A 23,637-nucleotide genomic window follows, 5' to 3' on the forward strand; every position below is an offset into this window, starting at 1 on the left:
CCCACTATCATGCTCAGTCCCCACCAGGGTTTCAGCAATTCCTCTTGATTACATTACCCTTGATCATGCCCTACCAGGCTTCCTACACCCTCCTCACCACCAATTTGGATCACTTGTTGTTCCCTTGTTTCTGGGTTTGTTAACACAACTACCTTTCCCCCCACTTCCTCCTCTCCCATGTCCCCCTGGAACTGTCGGTCCCGTTGTTTTCTCCACAAAATAGTTCTAAAAGATTGCTAAATGAATGCTGACTTTGGAAATACCTTAGAGGATCTGATGTTAGTCATGGAAATATCCACCAGGTGGCAGTGTATGCCAAGTAGAAAAACCACACACTCTAGAAACAGGCATATACTATCAGGCTGTAATGAAATTAACAGCTGAAGATTCTTACTTGAGTAAAATTACTTCCAACCCCACCCCCCGGCTCCCTTGATGTTTTTTAAAGCCTGTTTTCCATACCTATTACTCAGAGGTGAAGCTTTGATCATTGTCGATTGTTTGTTTGAATTTTAAGTCTGGTCACGTTACATAGAAGACTTGCTAACATGTAACTTTGAGTCACCCAGTAGAACGTTCATACTACAGTCCAGAAAGAACGGTTGTATCTGCGTGGTGAAACTCCCTCTACCCCATAACTATATGTCCTGAGATAACCAGGAAAAGAAAGCTGGTGTTTTAATCACGAACCTGCCTGCCCGGAAATATACATAGAACCCGGGGCTGAATTATTAATAGATATTTCATTTATGGGTTAGACAGCACCATCTGTCTTCGTATTTCTTTTGGGTCAGGTGTGACTTGATTGCTGTGCTTAGTCATATATCTAGAAATAAACGACTGCCTGCTAAAGAGATGTATTTTTATTTTTATGACAAAACATATGTGGCATGTGTTTTATGTCTACGCATCTCCAAGGGTAATTTTAGGAAAATCTATTTCTAAGTCGGTAATATTGCTTTTGGTGGTGCTAGAATCTTTCTTTAGGGGAGCAGACAGGGCTGGGGCAAGCTCTGAAAGGCAGGCTCTCTTGTGGGGCACAGGATAGCTTAGCAGGATAAAACACAACCTGGGTTTTTATAGAGTGGCTTTAGTTCTATTAATGTTAACATTTGTTTTTAGACACTAAAAAAGGCATTTGCAGATCTTCCGTTAGGGACTTGATAGCTCTTGGATGGAAAATTATATCCCTGAGTATTTGGGGCAAGTTGAAATTGAGAAGACATAGCCCTGGCGGGGGCATCTGTGAGAAGTCAAGAAAAGTACAAAGGTGCTGAAAGATGGAGGGGAAGCCAGAGGATTCTGACTTTTCCACCTTTTACAAGGAGGAGAAGTAATTTCATTATACTCGGCTTTATAACGATGAAAGTGGTGGGAGAGGCCCCAGAGGCAACACCACTTAGTCAGATGTATTCAACACAAAATTTCTTCCTCAACAGGATCTCTGGATCTAAAGTACTGAGAAGGACGGAGAACATGGAAACCTGAACTTGAACAAGGCATTTTGCAAAGTGTCTCATGATAATACTTCCGACTGCAGTGAGACAAAGGTGTCGATGTAAGTATGATTAGGTATGTTGAAACCTGACTTAGTAGTTACCAGAGGGTGTGTTTATTTGAGTGACATCAAATGGAGGTATGCCTCTAGTGACGTCCTCAACTTATTTCTTTAAGCTTCTCCATTGGTGATGTGAGTGAAGAAACTGAATGTACTTTGATCAAATTAAAAAGATAGTGACCAAATCTGGATTCCAGAATTTCAGACTGGTTGGACTTGGTAAATGTACTAAAATGGATTTAGAGAGACTATGCAAGCCCACCACTTCAGTCCTAAAATCCAAAAATAGCAGATATGCAGGGCCACATCTTAAAAGATAGAAAAGACTCAGGGAATCTCGTTGGTAATGAACATAGTATGACTTTTCTATGTACCAGGATGGTCAGCAGAGTCAATGTTAAGTTGCAATGGCCAAAAAAGTATGATCATGCATAGAAGTGTGAAGCTGGCCTTCTTTTCTTACTGACTGGCTCACGTCCCTCCCTGAAATGGGACATAGACTAGGAATGTTCAGAAGAGAGGCAAGCAAGAGGACAAGAGCACTAATGTTATAAAAGGTGTGATGGAAAGAATGTGGTATTAGAAAGTGCAATGTCAGATGAATAAACTGAATTTCACATATTTGTAAGTTTGTCATGAGAAAGAGGGATCAGGGTTGTTCTCTGTGGTGCCGGGAAGAAGGTGTCTTAGAAAAGCCAAATGAAGTTAGAAAGATATTGGAATTTTGACTATAAACCAAAGGAATTATTAAAGTACTAAAATAAAATTATTCTTGCAACTTAAAGGGACAGAGCGAGAAGTGTAGGCTTGTCCTGGGTTTTCTAGGAGTGGAAAAGAGTTCAGAAAGGTTTGAAGGGACAGTAGGAGAAAGAATAAAGCTGCTTTCTGTGCTGAATAGCTTAAAATGTAAATGGTGAACATTATGAGTGGAAATATCAAAAGCCAAGAGTAATTTTTAGGTACAGTTTTGCCATGGAATCATCTTACCTCTTTGGGCCCTAAGTTTTCCATTCCTCAGACTCCTGGTTCATTCTAGATTTGTGATTCCATCGGTGTCTCCATTTCAATTTCACTCAACAGTCAAGATTTGGCATGCATATATAATTTCCTACCTCCCAATGTTTTATACATACTTAAGATGTTTTCTCAGTCACTTCCCATTGGCTTCTTTTCTGTCAGGGAATTCTATTGTGTAGGTGTACTGAAACGTACCGTTGAGATTATTTTTTCTGTTTCTCCAGTAGTTGTTCCTCTTGACGAAACTCTATATAGGTAAGATGTGCCACTTCAGAGCACATCGATTTTGAATCTTGCTCATATTAATTTCTCTGATTCCATCTACATTTTATAGGTGGAAACTCATAGACAAATGAAATTCCAGAAAGTAAAAGGAATGACCAATGACCAATTAAATACAATTTTAAAAAACAATTTTATTGGCATTTCTTCCGCATATCATGCAATTCAATAGTTTGATCATATCAAGGAGAGTTGCACAGTCTTACCACAGTCAATATTTGTGCATTTTCTTCTTCCTTATATTGATTACTAGGGTAATAATAATAATTTTTTACCTGTGGGTAAAAGATACATAACAAAACATTCAACACCTTATACATGTGTATTTCAATGCCATTGTTTATACTCAGTTATGCAACCATTATTAATATTCTTTTCTAAATTATTCCACCACCATTAACATAAATTCAATGCCCACTAAGCAAAAACTCCTCTTCCTTCGCCCATGATAGCCATTTGGTCAACTCTGGTTTCTTATATTTTTAGGTAGTTTTCTTGATATACAATTCACATATCATACACTTGCATTGTTAAGGAACTTTTAAAAAGAGTTGTCTATCCGCCATTGTGGGGGAAACGTTGTTTACTCCTTACACAAACGGGACAAGATCACCACCTTCCCCGGCCTGTGGGAGGATGCTGGGGGCTCAGCCCTGAGAGCTGCTGAAGCAATGGCCGGCCGGCCTCTCTGCCTGAGACAGACAGACGCTTGCCTCCTGTTCCCTGACTAAAGCTTCAGAAAGCAGCAGTCCGCAAATCTGTCCGCAGTGTCCATTTCTTGACGCTCCCAGCCTCATCTTCCCTGCCCTCTGCGAACAACTTGGTTGAAGTGTTAATGCTCCTCTTTGTACCCTCAAAGAATCGTCAACTGTCCCTTTGTGTGTAAACCTGCCATGTGTTGCAGGCAGTGGGCAGGGAATGTATTTCAGCCTGCCCTTAATAAAGTACCGGGCCCTCACTCCAACTGCGTCTATTCTTTCTCTTATCTGTAAGTTTTCTGACGGCAGATCCTACCCTTCTTGAACCTATGAACAATGAGAGCCCGTCTCGACCTTGTCTTGTACATCATTACCATCAGTTCTAGTGCTCCCTGTCGCCCCCTGCACTCACTCTTTGACCCTCTATCCCCTTATCATTCCCATCACCCTGGCCCTGATAAACCGGTTTCTTTTTTGTTTATAAACATTTTATTAGGGGCTCATACAACTGTTATGGCAATCCATACACACATCAATTGTGTAAAGCGCATTTGTACATCATTCTCAAAACATTTTCTCTCCACTTAAACCCCCGGCATTAGGTCCTCATAAACCAGTTTCATAAATGGGGAGACCAAACATAAACAACAAAAATCAAAACTACCCTGGTGACTGGCGCAGCCTCTGACCTTCCTTGCCAGGTGGGTGCTGCCTAAAGCCACCACAGAATGCCAGAGTGTCTGTGCTTTTGTCATTTGACTCCAACAGGAAGTTTTGTTACCTAACTGCATAACTTATTTAATGTGCTGTATAAATGAACCCAAGCTGTCAAATATGTATTTAGTTTGTTCTACTTAAAGTAGTCAATAAAAAGGCTATATTCCTTTAAAAAAAAATCAAAACTAAGCAGAACAAAGTGAAAAATAGAAGACCACCAACGATAATAAAAACAAACAAAAAAACAGAAGAAATTTCTGTCATGGAACAAGAAAGAAATACTTAAGCCCAGAGCAAATTTAGGTTGGGTCAAGAGGAAGGCTGACAGGTCAAGTATTATTATACCAGAGTTTGATCTACTGTAATCACATTTACAGTGATTACTATCTCTATCTGATAGTAAAGCTGTTAGTCTCTTGCTTGTGGCCAGAGGGGGTCTGCCAGAGGTTTAAGCTGACTAGACGCTCTGCAGATGGACTTTGGGTTCCCAGTGTCCTCCACAGCCTTCTGTAGATTGGGTGCTCACAATTTAAGCTCTGCTACGTTTCCCTTCATCATGTTTGGATTTTGTTATCATCATCATTGGATCCCACAGACCGGCGTGCTTTTTCCCTATGGATTTAGTTGACACCTCACTTAGATGACTGCTTGTTTGAACACAAGCCTTTAAGACCCCAGGCATTATTCCAATTGATAGGTAGGCACCATCTGCTTTTTTCACCACACTTTACTGTAGCTCCCTTGTCTTCAGGTATCTCTTCATGAAGGTGAATATTAATCAGGGCCATGTTATAAGAACTAGCTGTTCTTGGATAGGGGCTAGAATTAAATGGAATCCCAGAGTTCATCTCCTTGACCACAGGATATAAACAACTTTGGTTTGGGTCTCTATTTTTTTTTTTTTTGGTATGGGCCTACTAGTGGTATTGCTTGACTGTATGGATTTTCAAGTCCTAGTTGCTTTAAGTATTGACATATTGTTTTCCATGGTGGTTGTGTATATTTACAAGTCCACCAACAGTGTATTTGAGTTATAATCTTTCCACATTCTCTCTAGCAATGTTGTTTGGTGTTTTTTTGAATTGGGCTAGTGTTGTGGATATAAGGTGGGATCTCATTGTGGTTTTAATTTGCATCTCCCTGCTGGCTCGTGATTATTTTTCATTTGCTTATAGCCATTTGTAGTTCATGGTGGGTAAAATGTCTGTTCATGCCTTTTCCCTAGTACATCAGCCAAGAGCACCTCTGGGGTCTGGGACTTAAGAGTCCTTGTCTCACACACAACTTCCATGCCTGTGTTTTATAAAACCACTGTTGCAGTTTCTATTTATATTGTTATGCTAATACCTTGCTAATGGTCCAGGTGTGTATTATCTGTTAACCAAAGGGAGGATGGATAGAAAGATAGCTAGACAGATAGACAGACATATAGCTAGAATAACCCCCAAATGGCTGTGATTTGGGGGTGGCTTAAGGCGTGGCCATGCAGAGCTGTACCTCAGGGATACAGGATTAGTGCTGCCGAGTGGGACAGCTGGCAGATTGCCTGCTCAGTCTGTCCGGTCCCACCACCAAGAGTGTCCTCTGGACCCAGGTGCACACTGAACCTCCTTGAATGGGCTTCGTAAAACTGGCGGTGCAGTTTCTACTTTCATTTTTATGCTAATGCCTTGCTAATGGGTCAGGTGTGTGTTTTCTTCTAACAAAGCGAGGAAGAAAAAGCTGTGAATGGCTGTGATTTTGGGGTGTCTCAAAAAGGGGCTGGGCAGAGCTGTATTATAGGTACTGCAGATTAGCCTTGCTGAATGGGGCTGGAGCTTCCCCAGCTTGTGTGGAAAGTTACTTTATTCGCTATTTATGCCTGCTCCAGGCAGCCCTGTAGAATTATCCCCATATGGTTTGCTAGGCTATTGCTATCCAACTTTGGGAATGCATTACTGCAAGCCAGTTGGAAAGGGGGTCCTATGGTCCGAGAGTCAGGCCTACTGTGCTTATATCTGTCTCAGGCTCTTCACTGAGTTGGGGTGTGACACAGCTCTGGCTTACAACAAATAGAATAGCTCCTGGACCAGGAACATTTGGTCAGGAGAATTGGGGAGCTGAGCTCTTTGGGGCCATGCTACGGGCCAATGACAAAGGGAAATCTATCAGCAGGCTCTTTCAGCTGAACACGTTTGTGTCTACTATCTATATGCTGAGAATCCTGTTGTCTGAAAGTACAGGCTCTCCTTTTCCATGGCCCCTCTGTGCTGGTCTCCACCCAGTCCCTTCAGCCGGTGTTACTTATTGCCATCTTGTTCCACTTCCTCTAATATAATAAAATATTTCAGCATTCCTCAGATCTCTTAGCATTCATAAGATAACTATCTTACATACCTGTAACAAAAGTGTCTATTATTTTCCCTCACATATAACACAATTGCTGTTTAAGGTAATGTAATTATCTGTAAATTTCTCTCAGAATCTCTGACTTGCTTGGAAAGGATTGGCACCACCAAATCACTTCTTTAATCACTTCTAAAATAGTTTAACTATTTTAAATTACATAATAAAGTGTATATTTCAATTTAAATGAAAACGAGACACTGATTAGAACATCATAAAACAGACATAATGAGTGGGTAACATACATCTTAATACGTTCAGCTCTTTGCTGGAATCCCTAATTTCTGGATTGAGCTCTTGAGCAATAGAAAAAGTTTGTTATACATTTTACCAGACTGTATTTTTGAATTTCATTAAGGCACCCCATCTTCATAGCAATACTGACTAAAGGGTTTTAAAATTTAACACTCTGCGAGTATCAGACATTTATACTCCTGTCTGTATCTTTTGTTGGATTAGAACAGTTGCAGCAACAATAGTCCCAAACTCTGTAACCTGAAATGTCCTTGCTATTTTCACAAAATTTATATTTGAATGAGCTCTAAGGTTTCTTCTATCTCTATAAGTCTTTGATGCAGCTCACAAGAGAGATCATCTTTAAAGCTTACATATAAATCCAGCCGTGCAACTTAAGCCTTTAGATCCTTAGACTGCAGAACACCCAAAACTCTGCTAGGATTAAATGAGAATTTTTTCTATGTTGGTAAAGGAATAGGAAGTCAAGTATAATAAATGCCTTCCCTTAAAATTTTTTACTTATTTGTTTGATAGTGGTTAAGAGGATCACAATGAGTAATTATACAGAGAAAAGTAAGCACAAAGCCTTGAATTCTGTTTCTGAGGTAGTTTATTGTATGTCCTATTGGATTATAGACTCCAAGTTCACTGGTCCAATCCAGAGATAATTAGGGTGATTGTACGTTTAATGAGCCTTTGTGGCATAGGGAGTTCTGGGTTGGGCTGCTAACCTCGATGTCAGGAGTCCAAACCCACCTGTTCTCCACGGGAGAAAAAATGAATAATTTTGCTGCTGTCAAGATTTACAGACTTGGAATCACACAGGGGCAGTTTTACCCTGCAGGGTCTACAGGGTGGCTGTAACCCTGAATTGACTTGCTGGAAGTGATTTTTGTTTTTTTAATATGGTGTGTTAGTCTGGGTAGACTAGAGAAACAAGTCCAGGGAGTCATATGTGTGTAGGAAAGAGCTTTATTTACAAGAGCAGTTGAATGCTGAGAAAACATCACAGCCCAGTCCAGATCAAGTCTATAAGTCTGAAGTTAGCCCATATGCCTGATACCAATATATAAAGTCCTCTTTAGACTCATGAAGCACATGCCATGACACCAAATTCAGGAAGATCACAGGCCAGTGGATGCAAAGTCTTGTGGATCCAGTGGTGGTAGAAGCATCTCAGTGCTGGCAGGGGTCTCCACGTGGCTCCTCCAGTTCCCAGGGCATGGGGTCTATCAGCACAGTACCATGTGTCTTGTCAGTAGAGTGTCTCTCAGGGAGTGAGCCGAGAGTGTGTCTTCTGCCTCCAAGGAGGAAATACCAGAGTTCCCAGAAGCCTCAGGAGAAGGCCATGCTCACACAGAGGCCTCATTTGCTATGACCCTATTGATGGAGTTGACTCCACCCCTTCACTCAATCTGCTAACGTCCCAAATTGACACCAGATTACGGAACTACCACATATGGTACATTTAACAGGAATCCTGGTGGCACAGTAGTTAAAGCCCTTAGTTGCTAACCAAAAATCCAGTGGTTTGAACTTAGCAGCCATTCCGCAAGAAAAAGATGTGGCACTATACCTCTGTAAAAATGACAGTCTTGGAAGCTCACGGGCCAGTTGGACTCGGGCCTGTAGAGTTGCTGTGGTCTGAGTGGACTTCATGGCGATGGGTTGGTTTGTTTGTTTTGGGACATTTAATGGTTTGCTCATAATGCGTGGTAAGTGAAGGCCCAGTGAGAAAGAGGAGGACGCACAGTATAATGGATTGACACCGTAGTTACTGTAATGGGCTCAAACACAGCAACGGTTGTGACGATGGCACTGGACTGGACAGTGTTCACTGTGCTGTTCACAGGATTGGCATTACCTGAACCAACTCCACAGCACCTGCCAACAAAACTAACAACCATAGCACAATTCACGTCTCCAGGCTTCTGGTAGTGTGTTTGACAATCCAAGCCAGTTTTTGCTCCTTTCTCATTCTCTTTAGTGTATACTCTGTGTCATTTCTTGACTTCATATGACCGATGGTTGTCAAAAAGCCGTGTCTACCTGGCACGGTTCAGCTATGACACACGATGAAGCCCTGGTGTGGTATTTTTCTATTAGAAAAAGTGGGGGGATCGCTTTTGCTCCTGTGTTCCTGGAGCTAGATGGCTGAGTATGGCGTACTTTATCATCTTAGAGAGAAAGCTGACCTGAAACAGAATAGAGTCAACACACAGAGACCGAGAGGAAGAGACGAGAGGAAAGAGATGTTGATATTTTAGGTCTGCGCCTACTTCTGACTGAAGTTGGTTCTGAGAAATCATTCATCTCTTGTTCTGCTTAAGTTGATTGTATTTCTATCACATGTATCCCAACTGTGGTGAAGTGAAATTACTTACTTGGGACTCTTCTATCCATTTCTCTGTACCTCTCACAGAACAATTGGGTAGTACCACATAGGCAGGGGATGGTCTGTTTTACCATTCCTCTGTTTATAGGAGAGTCATCTCAGTAGCAGATTCCTATGACCACCCAGGAAGAAGAGCCACCAACAGAGTGCTCATGAGACACCTGCTTGAGCTGGTGCAGGCCACTCAGGCAGTAGAGGCCAAGGCCCAGAGTGCATGAGACAGAGTAGAGGAGCCACGCTGCTGAGACTATGAGGCAGATCAGCAGTTGGGCTTCCTGGTAGACTGGGGAAGAGGCCAAGGGATCATGTGGCTGAGAGTCTGAGCCAGAAACAGACATATCTTCCAGTACGATAGAGAAGAGGCTTTGCACACCAAAGAACTGTATCTTTATCATTTTGTAACTTCTCATATTGTGAGTATTATCCGTGATTTCTGTGTGGCAATTGTAACTGATTATAGGACCCAGCAGAGAAGTAGAGTGTGGTGGTAGGATTGATTGGTGTCAGAAAAGGGTAAAGAAAAATGTTGCATGAGGTATATCTGACCTCGGCCTTATGACAGGTGATCTTAGGATGATGTGGAGTTAGATTCTCCTCCCTACTGAAGTTTGAGGGCATCAAATACGACCCTCATGCCTTTTTCTTCACTGACTTACATAGCTTTCAACCAGAAATATTAAAAGAAAAGCTTCTCTATGAAAAGTTACATCATAAGGGAAAAACAGATGACTTTGGTGTTACAATACAGGAGTCATGGTGATGTAGTTGTTACACATTGGGCTGTTAACCACAAGGTCAGCAGTTCAAAACCAGCAGCTGCTCCATGGAAGAAAGATGAGGCTTTCTATTTCTGTAAAGAATTACACTCTCAGAATCCCACAGGGGTAGTTGTAACCTATCCTATAGAGCAGCGGTTCTCAACCTGTGGGTTGCCACCCCTTTGGGGGTCAAATGACATTTTCACAGGGGTTGCTCGATTCATAACAGTAGCAAAATTATAGTTATGAAGTAGCAACAAAAATAATTTTATGGTTGGGGGTCACCACAACCTGAGGAACTGCTTTAGGAAGGTTGAGAACCACTCACTATGAGTTGAAATCGATTCAATGGTAGTGAGTTTAGTTTTGGTGTAATAATAATAATAACAATGCAAGTCATTGAACATCTACTATGTTCTAGGCACTGTAATGAGTTTATGGTGTATTTTGAAAAATCTTCACAGCATTCTCATGTGGTACATGTATCAGTTAGCCATAGCTGTGTAACTTACTGCCCCCAAACTCAGTGATATTTATTTAACTCACAAATCTGTGTCTTCTGGTCTGGACCAGGATCAACTTATTTTAAAGTCTTATCATGAGTCTGCAGTAAGTTTCCAGGTTTCTCAGGACTGACTAATCTAGGATGTCATCAGTCACAGTTCTGGTTAGCAGAGTGAAACGAATATGAGACTCTCATCCTCTATCAGATTAGACAAGGCATGTTCACATGGATATTAGAGGATTCTAAGAGCAGGGGTAGAAGTGTTCAAATCCTCTCCAGGGTCAGACTAAGCACCACTACATTCCTTCTTCTGCATTCTGTTGGCCAAAGCAAATCATTATGGCACCCCAATTCAAAGCATTAGAACATTGTCGAGATTACCAGGGAAAGGAGCTGAAACTCCAAACTGAGGGAGCATAAGGACACTTGAAGAAAGGACCCACTCATCTACTCTAAAAGATAGTAGATGCTTTCATTTCTAAAAGTTTTAAAACTTTGCTTGATATCAATAGCTAGTAAGCAGCAGAGACAAATTTGAGCTTTAATCTTCTGACTGAAAGTCTCATTCTCTTTCAATATTTTTCTTTAGTCTTATTGATTGATCTGTGCAGCTCAGATGTCACAACTTAATTAGTTTCTAAAGACTTAGTCTTAGATCAATTTTGAATGACTTCTAGACTATTATTAAAAGTTCTTTATTATAATAAAGGTATTACATTTCCCTGAAGAGATTATTCTTGATTCATGCTTAAAAACATTTTTATTTATAGTCACATCCGCAACATAATGAGGTCCATATTTTCATGTTACATCATATCTATGATTGGAAATAGCAAATGCTATTTTTGGAGAACAGACACAACAACTTGTAATATCTAGTAAAAACTTTAATGATACTTACAGGTAATGAGAAAGCCATAATTTCAGGCAATGGAGAGTGGAATATACTGTATGGACAAAGCTGTGAGGTAAGAGAGAGACCTAGGGCACCAGATTTAACTACGTAGGATTTTGAGGAGAATAATTGTGGCAAGTGGCTATCATTTAAGTTAAGTAATATTATAGCCAGGTGGGATAGTTATGTTTTATATCAAATTGGCTGGTTCAGGATTTTCAGTGGTTTGGCAATGAAGGCCTAGTAATCCCCATGATATGATCTAACATAATAGAATGAGATTTGTTGTGAGCAGCCAATCAATTTGAAGTAGGGAACTGGCTAAGGCAGCTGCACACTGGTCTGACTATCAGAAAGCAAGAGACCCGAGAACTAGAAATGTGAGGCTCAACAAGCCATTTATCCCTATGCCCTTCAATTAACCCCACATGTGTTTATCGGCCAGGTTGGCATAATAAACTTTAACTATCTTATCTAGTGATGCAGAAATTGAAGAATTCTACCACTGTCTTTGGTTGGTTACATCAGACCACTTCTAACATTGGAAAGACACATTTTGTTTCCTAGAATAGAGACTTACACTGGATATGGATTTGCCATTCTAGCATGCAATGCTTCTGCTCAAACTACCATTTGTAGTCTTACAGAATGCCATATCCATTGGCATGGTATCTGCACATCACTGCTTCAGATCAAGGGACTCACTTCCCAGTAAATGAAGTGCAGAAATCGGCCCCCACATGGAATCCATTGGTGTTATGTTCCCCGTCATTCTGAAGCATCTGTGCTAATAGAATAATGGGATAGCCTTCTGAAGACTCAATTATGGCACCAACTAGGAGGCAATAGCTCTCAGAGTTGCAAGTTTTAGTTCAAGATATTTAAGAGGTCAGGACAGTTTTCCATCTTGGTAGCATGGTAGTTTATAGATGTTTACAAAAATAAAATACAATCCAAGGTTTTGTAGAGTATTATTGCTGTTAAGCCAGGGTTACATTTACACCTTCACAGCTAAGAGCTGCCAAGAGTTTGCTGGTCTGGCTGTGGCAGTTTCTCTTTAGTACTTGTCTCTGACGTTTTATTTTGTTTAATGCCGTAGACCGACTTTGCTTAAAAGATCACTAGGTAAGTTAGTGGGGATAGATTCACAATATTCTTGAAGAGAGAAGTAGTTGAAGCAAGTGGTTCAAACTCACTAGCTACTCTGTCTAGGAAGATGTGGCTGCGTACTTTTATACATTTACAGCCTTAGAAACCCTGAAGGGGCACCATGAATCTGAATTGACTCAATGGAGACATTTAAAACAATAACGGTGAAGCATTGACGAATGAGGAATTAGAGAAGCCAATAAAAATCATGCTTTAGAGTTTATTTATTTATTTAATTTTAATGACTATTTTTTTATTTTTTAGAGTTTTAAGAAAAAAACATTCACATTATATTTTTGGTGAAAGTGCATACCATATTTTTTAGCAATGTAAATAATTTTTTCTGTAAATCATTTTAAAGGTAAATTATGGTATACTATATATGATTTTTGCACTTACTAACTCGGAAACCAAACTTACAAATAAATTGTGAACGCATCCAAGTGGAAACCCACTCAGTTTACAATTTATTGGAAAGATACAAGAATATATTATAGAATCCAATATCAAAGATTCCGTTTTGGCCTCATGAAAGACAGGCTCTGACAAGAACAAAACATTAAGTTAAGTAGGAAATTTCTGACTTTCTTTATTTCTTTGTTCTTGTTTGGGGACCTTATTTTCTCTTGTTATACAGATTTTCTTTGTTTCTTTATGTGTAGGTAGAAGTAGCCACTATACATAATCTTTTAGATCAAGCATCCAGTGAAAAAGGAGCAGTGTTTTTGATGCTTAATTCCAAATGCATAGGAGAATATACATTCTCAGGTGTATTTGTGGGACCCAAGAAAGTAGGGCTCTATGCATTGCTTTCCAAAAGAAATCACGAAGAGTGATCAGATCAACCCGGCAGGCCTCCCTCTGATGGCCTCACAGAGGTTGGATCCGTCAAACAGGACTCCGAAGCAGTGGAGAGTTGCTGCATTCATCAGGACCCTATGGCCAGAAGTAAGGAAGGTCATAGTGGTGGTACGTGAGGACCATATAGGTCCATCAGATGCTTAGTAGGTGAGCCACAGCCTAGCAAAATCTCTTCAATTGTGTGTCACTGTGGACTGATCTACAACTCAGAAGATGGAAATTGGAAAATAGGGAAGCCAAACCAACAGATTAAACGTATGCCTCTCCTTTGAGATGGAGGCCTGAAATAAAACCTGGACTTACTTATAGAAAGTTAATAGATATTGGTGGAATACGTACTTTGGGCTGTGAGGCTTGTATCTGATCCCCAGGGAAACCTGTCTGGATTGTTATGATTCCTCATGCAGCGCATACTGAACTAAGGACTGATGACACACTCTAGAATTAGAGCCAAGGCATTCTGGGAGCAATACTCATGGCCCTGTGCAGAGATGATGTACATGCTTAAAGTTAGTGGACCAGAGTGAGTCCAACTTTGAAAGAGTTCTACTGAAAATACTAAGTTTTGGAGCAGTCTGAGGGTGGTGAGCAGAAAGAATAAAGGGCAAACAGAACTTTATAATAGCATTTTCAGATGAATTTGAGTTGTGTGGATGCCAGGAAGGTAGCTAAGGCAAGGGCCTGGAATATTTTTCAGGCAAGTTTTTCAGACTTTGAAGGGTGGGCCCTCCTATTGGAAAGTTTCTCCAGTAGCACCAGTTTCTGCCGACAGCACAGATGTTCACTTCTCAAAGCAGCCCTGTAGTCTCCAATGCAGTAAGGGGCTGGTGTCCTGCAAAATGTGCAATGGACCAATGTGGTAGCCTGAGCCATAGTCAGACACTCTTTTAAGGAATAAGAATAAGATTCCTTAACATGGCCCAAGGGAGCATGGCTCTGCATCAGAAGATACATTTTTTGACTGTTATATTGAAGCACAAACATGCCCCAACTTCGTTTTTCTTGTAAGGGAAAAACGATCATTTGCATAGTGACTTTACTTTCAGGAAGCCTTCGATCATTAACATTGAGGCCAAGGCCTGTTGGACCAGCATAGCAGGAAAGAGTCTCAGAACATGAAGAATACCATCGCACATCAGTAAAAGCATCTTGTTGCCCTCCCCCCAATTTTTCTTCTTTGCCCCAGATCTTGGCGGCTAAGAGAATTGGGAATGAAGACGCTACGGTGCAGGTTCATGGCGGGTGTCCACTCACCCTTAGGTAAGTGCTGCCTTCCCTAAGTCAACAATAGCTTTTCACTTGCTTGCAAGTCTCCTATGTTCAGCAGATGGTCCCTTCTGTGTTGATGAGTGAGTTTGGGACAGGAAGAGGTGAAGGGGCTGTTGATGGGACATCAGATAATTTCAGGGGACCTGCAGGAGTATGTTGATGGGGGAAGTCACATCAAGGCTAGCCTTACTATTTCACCTTTGGGAAACACAGGCAGGTTCTGTTTCCTGCATGGCGGTTCTTATCCTTTTGAGATGTAGACTGAGGGTGTATATGTCTTGGGGGCGGGGATTAAATCCTGGATATGAAGTGATTTTCTGTGCATGGATGTAAATATTTAATTCACAAAAAGATTATTGTGGGATAATTGAGATGTCTTTTTCTTTAAAAAAAATCTCTGCTAGCAGGCTCTCGTTCCACTGCCCTATTGGAGCAAATGATCAACTCTGAGCTCATGCACTGTGGAAAGGGAAAGCAGTCCTGGAGGAATAGCTAACAATAGGATGGATGATTACAGATACAGGCACCTTTTCGGATGTTACCATGCATCCATGAGACTCCAAAGTAGCAAACAGTTTCCTATACAGAAATTTCCAGACCGGAATCTTCATACCTGATGGAGGATCATCTGTCAATGTGGGTCTCTAACACATATTCTTTATAATGTCTGCATGATTTCTTTAGGACAGTAGCACTCTGTGCTTTTTCTGGTTCAGGGTAGGAGTTGTTTTGTGCTTGTTTACCTTACTAAGATACAGACATCAGTGTGAGCCTGTTTGTGGTCCATCTGCCTTAGTGGACCGCAGGTCCTACCTATTGCCTCTTTTTGTCTCTGTTTATAAACTAAATACTGGGATTTTCAGGTTCTTGTGTTCTCAATTCACCAATTCCTCTTGGCAGAAAGTCATAGCAAAGCTCAGAAAAGCATAAGAGATTGGTTTTAAAAAGTAGAAGTTTTATCAGAAGGTAAAAGTTTACAATTTCTCATACTTACACACTGGGAATTCTATGTCAATCAAACTTACCATGGACATGATGACAATCATGAACAAGGAGGGACCCTGTCTCTGAAGTAAACTCCAATTATTTTCATAGCAGTGCCACTTCGACATCCCGAGTGAATTTCTGCAGACAAAAAAGAAATTTATCCAGGCTTTAACAAGCATTTACTGTAGTACAATTTCCCCCCAAGAAATGTATATCTAACTCTTGCTCAAATCACATAATTTTCTCCTGAATGTAGTATTGCTGTGGTCTGCATGGGTTTATCACCTATTATCCAGGAGTTTGGTGGTTAAATCAACTTAAAGCAAAAGTTTGTATTACCCTAAACTATTTCTTAAATTTTCAGTTGAGTCTCATATGAAGTAGGTATCTGATACGTAAGTTAAAATTAATGTTTAAGCCTTTGAATCACATTGATGTGGCAAGATGCTCTTGAGTTGAGAGCACTTCACATGTTTTAGAGGACTCTCATGTTGGTGTGTGAATAGAATTCAGGGCAAAAAAATATATGTTCTGTAAGTAGTATTTACTCTTTTTATTGAGTAACGTTGACCTATGTCCACCCAGAAGCATCCAAGAACTGGATCCTAAGGGACGTACAGTCTAGTTCCTAGTATAGTTACATAATAGTGTAGGAAGCAAATGGCAGTGTAGAGACCTCACAATGGTGCAACACCATCTATAGTGCATTCACGGTGGCTTTATTCATAGGCTGCAGCTAACAGAAAGTGTTTATCCCAATCCACGTCCTCCAGAGCATGACCAGCGTTTTGTTAGCAGGTCCAGAGACCCTCCTTGTACCTCGGTGAGTCTGATTGTTCATCCTGAAACCAAGAACTGTGGAGGGGAACACTGAAGACAGTGGGGGGAAGGATGTAATTATCGGATTGCTGTCTTATGCTGATTAGGGTAATTGCTTGCACACCATGTAAAATAAGAACAGAATTGAGTCTCGAAAAGATCTCGGGTGCTCCCTCTTGTGCTTTTGCATCACAAAACTGAGATTAATGGAAAATCTCAGAACTGAAGAGGAGTTTCACTTACTTTGAGGAAAATCCAGCTTTAATTTAGAGTGTTTGTGTCCTTCCCTCGAAAAACAGCTATGAATTGATTTATATGTTACAAAATTCAGTTGATGTTTAAGCTATGTAATTGAATTCCTACAGATCTCCTTTAAAATTTTCCCAAAGACATAAAAACAAGACCATTTTTCATTTTATGTGTTATCAGGTGAACGTGTTACTTTTTTAGTAAGGTCTGTAGCATTATCACATGTAAAAGTACACACTGGTACTATTGGGTTGGGATTGGCATCATCTTGGAGTGAGGCCTTTTATAAAAATTTAGAATAAATGAAGAATGGAAGCAGTCTCTATTAGAGTGCTGGTTAGCCTGACACTGGTTCTGGAGCACTAACAGCTCCATATGTCAGATCTGTGAAACGAATGACGTCAGCTAGGCTGCGTGTGCTCCTGCCAGCGACTCCATGCTGCCTCCTCTTCTCGTGAACATGACTGCAGTATGCCCATATATCACCCAGCAGTAACTGCTAATGCAATCATGCCAGCCCTTGGGCTCTTAACCCCATCTATCATCTAGATTGGCTCTATTTCCTTTCTCCCAGTAATGAAAATTAATGACAAACCTTGGAAAAGAATGAGCATGGTCAATAATAATCATTCTAATATTCGGGTTCTTGGATAGAAAACAAAGAGGAAGGTTGATACATGAACCCTAGAGCACATTTAGGACATTCAGTTTGTCTGCAAGAGGTGTGACAGATAATTGCTCTTCTTTTTTGGTGAAGTATAAAACGCTGCATTTCGTAGAGGATACAAATAGGATGACGGGAGTGAAAGTAAAGTCACTTGTGTGAGGGTTAGTAAAAAAACACTATCTCTGGAAAACAAGCTTTGTTGTTGTTCAGTGCTGCTGAGTTGCTTCTGATTTATAGTGACCCTTGAATACCAGAGCAAGACGTTGACAGGTCCCGTTTCATCCTCACAGGTCTTGCTGAGCACGATTGAGCTCATTGCTTTGGCTGCTGTGTCAATCCGTCTATTGAGGGCGTTCCTTTTCCGATGATCTTCGACTTTACCAGCCATCGTATCTTTCTCCTGGGACTAGATCCTCCTGATAACAAGTCCAAAATATGGGAGGCAAAAGCTTCCCACCCCCTGCGTTCTGACTGTGCTTCCACCAAGACAGATCTTTTGCTTTTGTTCTTTTTCCAAGGGTCCATGGCACTTTCGCTTTCCCAACGCCATGAGTCAAATGCAACGCGTTTCCCCCAGTCTTCCGTCCTCACTGTCCGCTTTCCCACGAGGCAACTGCGAACAACATGGCTTAGGTTGGGGCACCTTTCTCCTCGAAGTGACACCTTCGCTCTTTAACACCGTAAACAGATACTTCGCAGCAGATTTGCCCACATGCAATACATTGTTTAACTTTTTGATCACTGCTTCCATGAACATTGATTGTGGAAACAAGTTAGATCTTTGACAGTGCCAATATTTAGCATGATGCTGTTTACTGGTCGTGTTGTGAGGGTTCTTGTTTTCTTTATATTGAATGGTAATCCCCACTGAAGGCGGTAGTCTTTGATTTTTATCATGAAGTGCTTTAAGCCCTCTTTGCCTTCAGCAAGCAAGGTTATGCCATCTGTGTATTGCAGATTGTTAATGAGCCTTTCTCTAACCCTGATGCTGTTTTTCTTCATGTAGTTCAGTTTCTTGGATGATTTGCTCAGCATACAGATTGAGTAAGTATGGTGAAAGGATGCAACCCTGAAGCACCCCTTTCCTGATTTCAATCCACTTAGTATTCTCTTGCTCTGTTAGCACAATTGCCTTAATTGAAAGCCTCTTTATTAAACAATATTTTAAAAATATGAAGCTATTACTTTTTAACATAGCCTCCATATAGGTCTATGCACGTCTAGAGTTGGTGTTTCTATTTCTGTAATCCTTACCTGAAGAATTCCGTACACCAACACAGCAATGTTTATATCCTTGAATGACTCAGATCATACCTTTTTACAAGGTTCTTTGAGTCTTGGGAACAAAAAGAAGCCTGAGGGGCAAAACAAGCCTACAAGGTGGAGGAAGTAAGCTTGTATAATGAATCTATCTTAGGGTAGTACTTGCAAACTTTGGAGCATGAGCAGGTATATTGTTATGATGGAAAAAAAATCCTGGATGCAGCTCTCTTGCCCTTTTTATCACTCATGCAGTTTTCAATTTTCTTAAAACTTCACAATAAACCCCAGAGATTGTGCTTCATTCTTTGAGAAAAATCTATCAAGACTACCCCTTGGGCACCCTCAAAAAGCAGTCACTGTAACCATCAGAGCTGACCTCTTTGCGTTAGTTTAACTGGCTCAGTGTATTTCTTCAGAAGTCACTGTTTTGATTAGACCTTTTCCTCTGGACCAAATTGATAAGTGCAAGACTTACGCCTGGTCATGATTCATTTAATAAAACTATCTTTATTATCTTTGATGTTGCTTTAAAAACCTGATGGAATGATCAACTCTGAACTAGCTAATCTTTTCATAACACTTCCTTAGAAACCCCCCATCCCCAAAAGTCATCTTAATGAGATGAAGACAAGTGTATTAGGGAGACAATTGGTCTTCAGCCATCCACTGATCACAGTGACATGTTTAAACACACTTTATTTTGGACAAATGTCTATATGAACCTGAACCCTGTAGTAATACCTTTTGACTTCACCTCATATAGTATATGCCCTTTCCTTGTGCAACCTCTGGTGGCTCAACTCCTCTCCTCCTAGAATTATTCTCAGTGTCTCAGCTATTTTTGGAGCTATGACCCATATAGCATATCTTTTATGTACATGAAAGGGGTTATATACTTTTGCCAGCCATGAAAGTCCTTGCTCAGTATTTTTGTAAGTATGCTATGCCAAACTTTTTTTTTTTACATTTTGCTGAGCAGAATTTCTATTTATGATCTTATGGAAACTTCGTTTAAGGTGGATATTAATTTTGTATTACTTAAAATTTAAACCGAAGTATTCACTCGCACCTACCCATCTGTCAGTTTGTCAGACTGCGGTGACCTAGGTGTTGCTGTCATAGTGGAAGCTGTGCCACTGGTGTGACCAGCAGCAGGATCACCTTAGAGTGGACAGCTTTCAGTGGAGCATTCAGACTGAGGAAAGACTCAGAAGGAGGAATCGACAGTGTCCTCCTCTGATGGATAAGCCCCTGAAGGCCCGAGATAGCAGGGGAACATTGTCAGATAGAGTGCCAGAAGAGGACCACATCAGCTTGGAAGGCTCTCAGAATACTACCGGGGAAGGCTGCCTCCACCTGATTGACTTAGATGGAGTAGTTTTCAGAACCTTACTGTGCTAATGGGCATGGCTCAATGAGAAGGAACCACTGAAAACATCCATTAATGATTGGATGTGAGTTGTACAAAGAATAAACCTTGGATGGAAAATTGGACGTCATTCAAAATGAAATGGAACTCATAAGGATGACCCTAGGCATTAGTGAGAAGAAACAGATCGGTGTTGATAATGTTGAAATGGTCAATCATATGGTTTGCTTTTTCAGAAATGATGAATTTAAGGGAAATGGTGCCACATTCTTTGTCAAAAAGAGCATTTCAAAATCTTGCTTGAAGTACAGTGCTGTATGTTATAGGATAATATTTGTATGCTTACAAGTGTGTTCAGTTAATACAACTATTAATCAAATTTATGCACCAACCACTGGGTGGGGGGGGGAGTGGGGAGAAAACTTCTACCAACTTCTTCAGTGTGAAATTAATCAGATAAGCAATCAAGTTGCATTGATAATTGCTGGTGATTGAGATACACAAGTTGAAAACAAAGAGGAATGACCAGTAGCGGGAAAATATGACGCTGGTGATAGAGGCAGAGTTGGAGATTTCATGATGGAATTTAAAAAAATGATTTCTTAAAATGTGAATCTGCTGGGAGGGTGGAGGGAGGGAGGGTGGATTGGAAAGAGGGAACCGATTACAATGATCCACATATAACCTCCTCCCTGGGGGAGGACAACAGAAAAGTGGGTGAAGGGAGACGTCAGACAGGGCAAGATATGACCAAATAATAATTTATAAATTTTCAAGGATTCATGAGGGAAGGGGGAGTGGGGAGGGAGGGGAAAAATGAGCTGATGCCAGGGGCTTAGGTGGAGAGCAAATGTTTTGAGAATGATGCGGGCAATGAATGTACCAATGTGCTTTACACAATTGAAGTATGTATGGATTGTGATAAGAGTTGTATGAGCCCCTAATAAAACAATAAAAAAATTGTGAATCTGGTGGGAGATTTGCATTTCGGACCATCATCTCTGCATTCAACAGTTCAAATCACTCCTCAGCCCTCCCTGTATTCTATCCTCAATCTCACTCCCAATTTCTTGTCCATTGATTGTAGACCTCTATCCTTTCTTTCACTCAAGTCAACACCTCTCAACCCTCTAGTGTAGGGATGGGGAATGCTTGGCCCATGGGTCATATAAGGCCTGTGAAATCATCAACCCCAGTTAGGATCACACGCATCACCAATGAGAAGTAGTTCTAGCCATCATATTAGAGGTGAACTAATTAAATATTTGACCCAATATAACAAGCTAATTTTTGAGTTGATTATTTTGGATGGCCCAAGAAGAAGTTATTAACATCCATATGGCCTTTGTCAGATTAAAGGCTCCCCATTTCTGCTCTAGTCCGTTGCTTCATCTTCCCTCCTTTGCCGCCTATCTTCTGTAACCTCCAAAGTCTGTTCCCGGTGGTATGCAGGCCTTGGTCTTTGTGTCCATTCTTAACAATAGACGTCTCACACAGTATTTGTCCTTTTGTGATGAACTAACTTCACTCAGCATAATGCTCTCTAGGTCTATCCTTGGGATGATAGAAATTTGAAAGGCCAACAACAACTTCATTGTAAATTGCCCTTTTCCATCAACATAAATGGCAGCTATACAAATGGATCTTTCCAAATGGAATAATACAGGAACCAAATTGACTATATCTGTAAAAATAGACCATGGAGAAGCTCAATATTAGAAGCCAAATGAGGCCAGGGACTTACTGTGGAACATGTCATCAATTTCTCATATGTAAGTTCAGGTTGAAGTTGTAAAAAATTAAAGCAAGCCCATGAGAGCCAAAATATGACCTTGAGTATAAACTGCCTGAATTTTGAGACCATTTCGAGAAAAGATTTGACACATTGAACACTAATGACAAAAGATCTCACAAGCTTAGGACAAACTAAATAACATCATATAGCAGGGAAGTAATAGGTCATTAAACAAGCAGGAGAGCCTGGAGGGCAACATAGCTGCATGGAGCAACCCACTAACAGAGAGGACTACAGCACCCGCCCCAACCTGAGCTGTGCTGACCATGTCCCCAGAAGAATGTGCGACAGAGGATATCACTGAAGCCACAGGTTGGGGAGAGGAGCAGGCCTACCCCACCTACATGGGTACAAACTACGAAGGAAAGAGAGTGAGAGACTAAACCCCATTCTGGAGCACCAAGCCCTGTGGATGACATCCCAGCTAAGGCATAGAAGGGACTGTAGGGACAACAACAGCTTGAGATATAACATCCCCTCACAAGAGCTCAGTGATATGGAGGGCAATTCTGGGGACACAATGCAGGGAGTGAGTCTGGTCTCACCCCCCGACCCCCTCACTGTGGAAGGATCCAAGAAGGGAACATAACAGATCAGCAATGGGAGCAAAGTCACAAAGCCCCTGAGGAATCTCCAAAATAGATATCAGATGCAGAGGGGCATTGCCTGGAGCCCTGCTGGATCAGTGGGGAGACAGTCATAAAGGTCAATGGGCAGACCTGGAACTATGTATGTTTTATCTCTCTCTCTTTTGAGCTGGTTTTGTTGTTCTAGTCCTGTCTTTGTTGTTTCTGTTATGTCTATCTATATAAGATATGTATGAGAAGCAAACCCAAGGAGAAAGCAATAGGACCAACAGTTCTCGGGGGACTTGGGGGAAGTGGAGGTAGGGGGAAACAAATAAAGTCAAGAATAAGGGAACAACTAGGGAGCTAAAATCATAGGTGAGGGGGGTGTAGAGTTCCTGGAGGAGTTGGAACAACCATAATCTATCTAAGAGGAACTACAGAGAGGCAAACGAAGGGTTAGCATGATAGTGGGGCAGGAGGAAGGTAAAAGTAAATAGAGGAGAGAACCAGGAAGCAAAACTAGGGGTACATAGATGTGTGCATATGTAAATATATTAATACATAAAAACTGGAATTTTGGCCTAACTACATATATTTATAAGGCAATACATTGAGGTAGTGGATGGACTTTGGGCCTCCACTCAAATTTTCCCTCAACAAAAGAACACTTGGCTCTAGCAATCTGGCAATAGGTGAGGCCCATCTTACCGACATGATCACTGAAGACAAGCTGGGTGCCTAAGCAAATGTGGTGAAGAAAGCAGATGATGCCTGGCTATTAAAAGGTGTAGCATCTGGGGTCTTAAAAACTTGAAGCCAAACAAGGGTCCATCTAGCAGGGAATCAACAAAGCCCACATGGAAGAAGCACACCAGCCTGTGTGATTATGAGGTGTCGATGGGAACAGGTATCAGAAGCTCAAAAATAAAGAACCTCATTGAGGTGAAGGAGATGGGTCGAGGTAAAGACCCAGAGCCCATTCAGGGATAATTGGACATTCTAGCACAGAGGGGTCACATGGAAGAGAAGATACATCCAGGGGACAGTAGAGCATGGATGAAAAACACAACACTTCTCTAGGTCCTTAATCCTTCCTCCCCACACTATTATAATCTCAGTCGTACCTTTCAAATCCATCTAGTCTGGTATACATACATCAGTATAGATGAGAGCTTTCAATTTATGGAATTCAG

Source organism: Echinops telfairi, unplaced genomic scaffold (genome assembly GCF_000313985.2).
Source record: "Echinops telfairi isolate 266 unplaced genomic scaffold, ASM31398v2 ScPeMD7_7469;HRSCAF=8507_1, whole genome shotgun sequence".
Taxonomy (NCBI): Eukaryota; Metazoa; Chordata; class Mammalia; order Afrosoricida; family Tenrecidae; genus Echinops; species Echinops telfairi.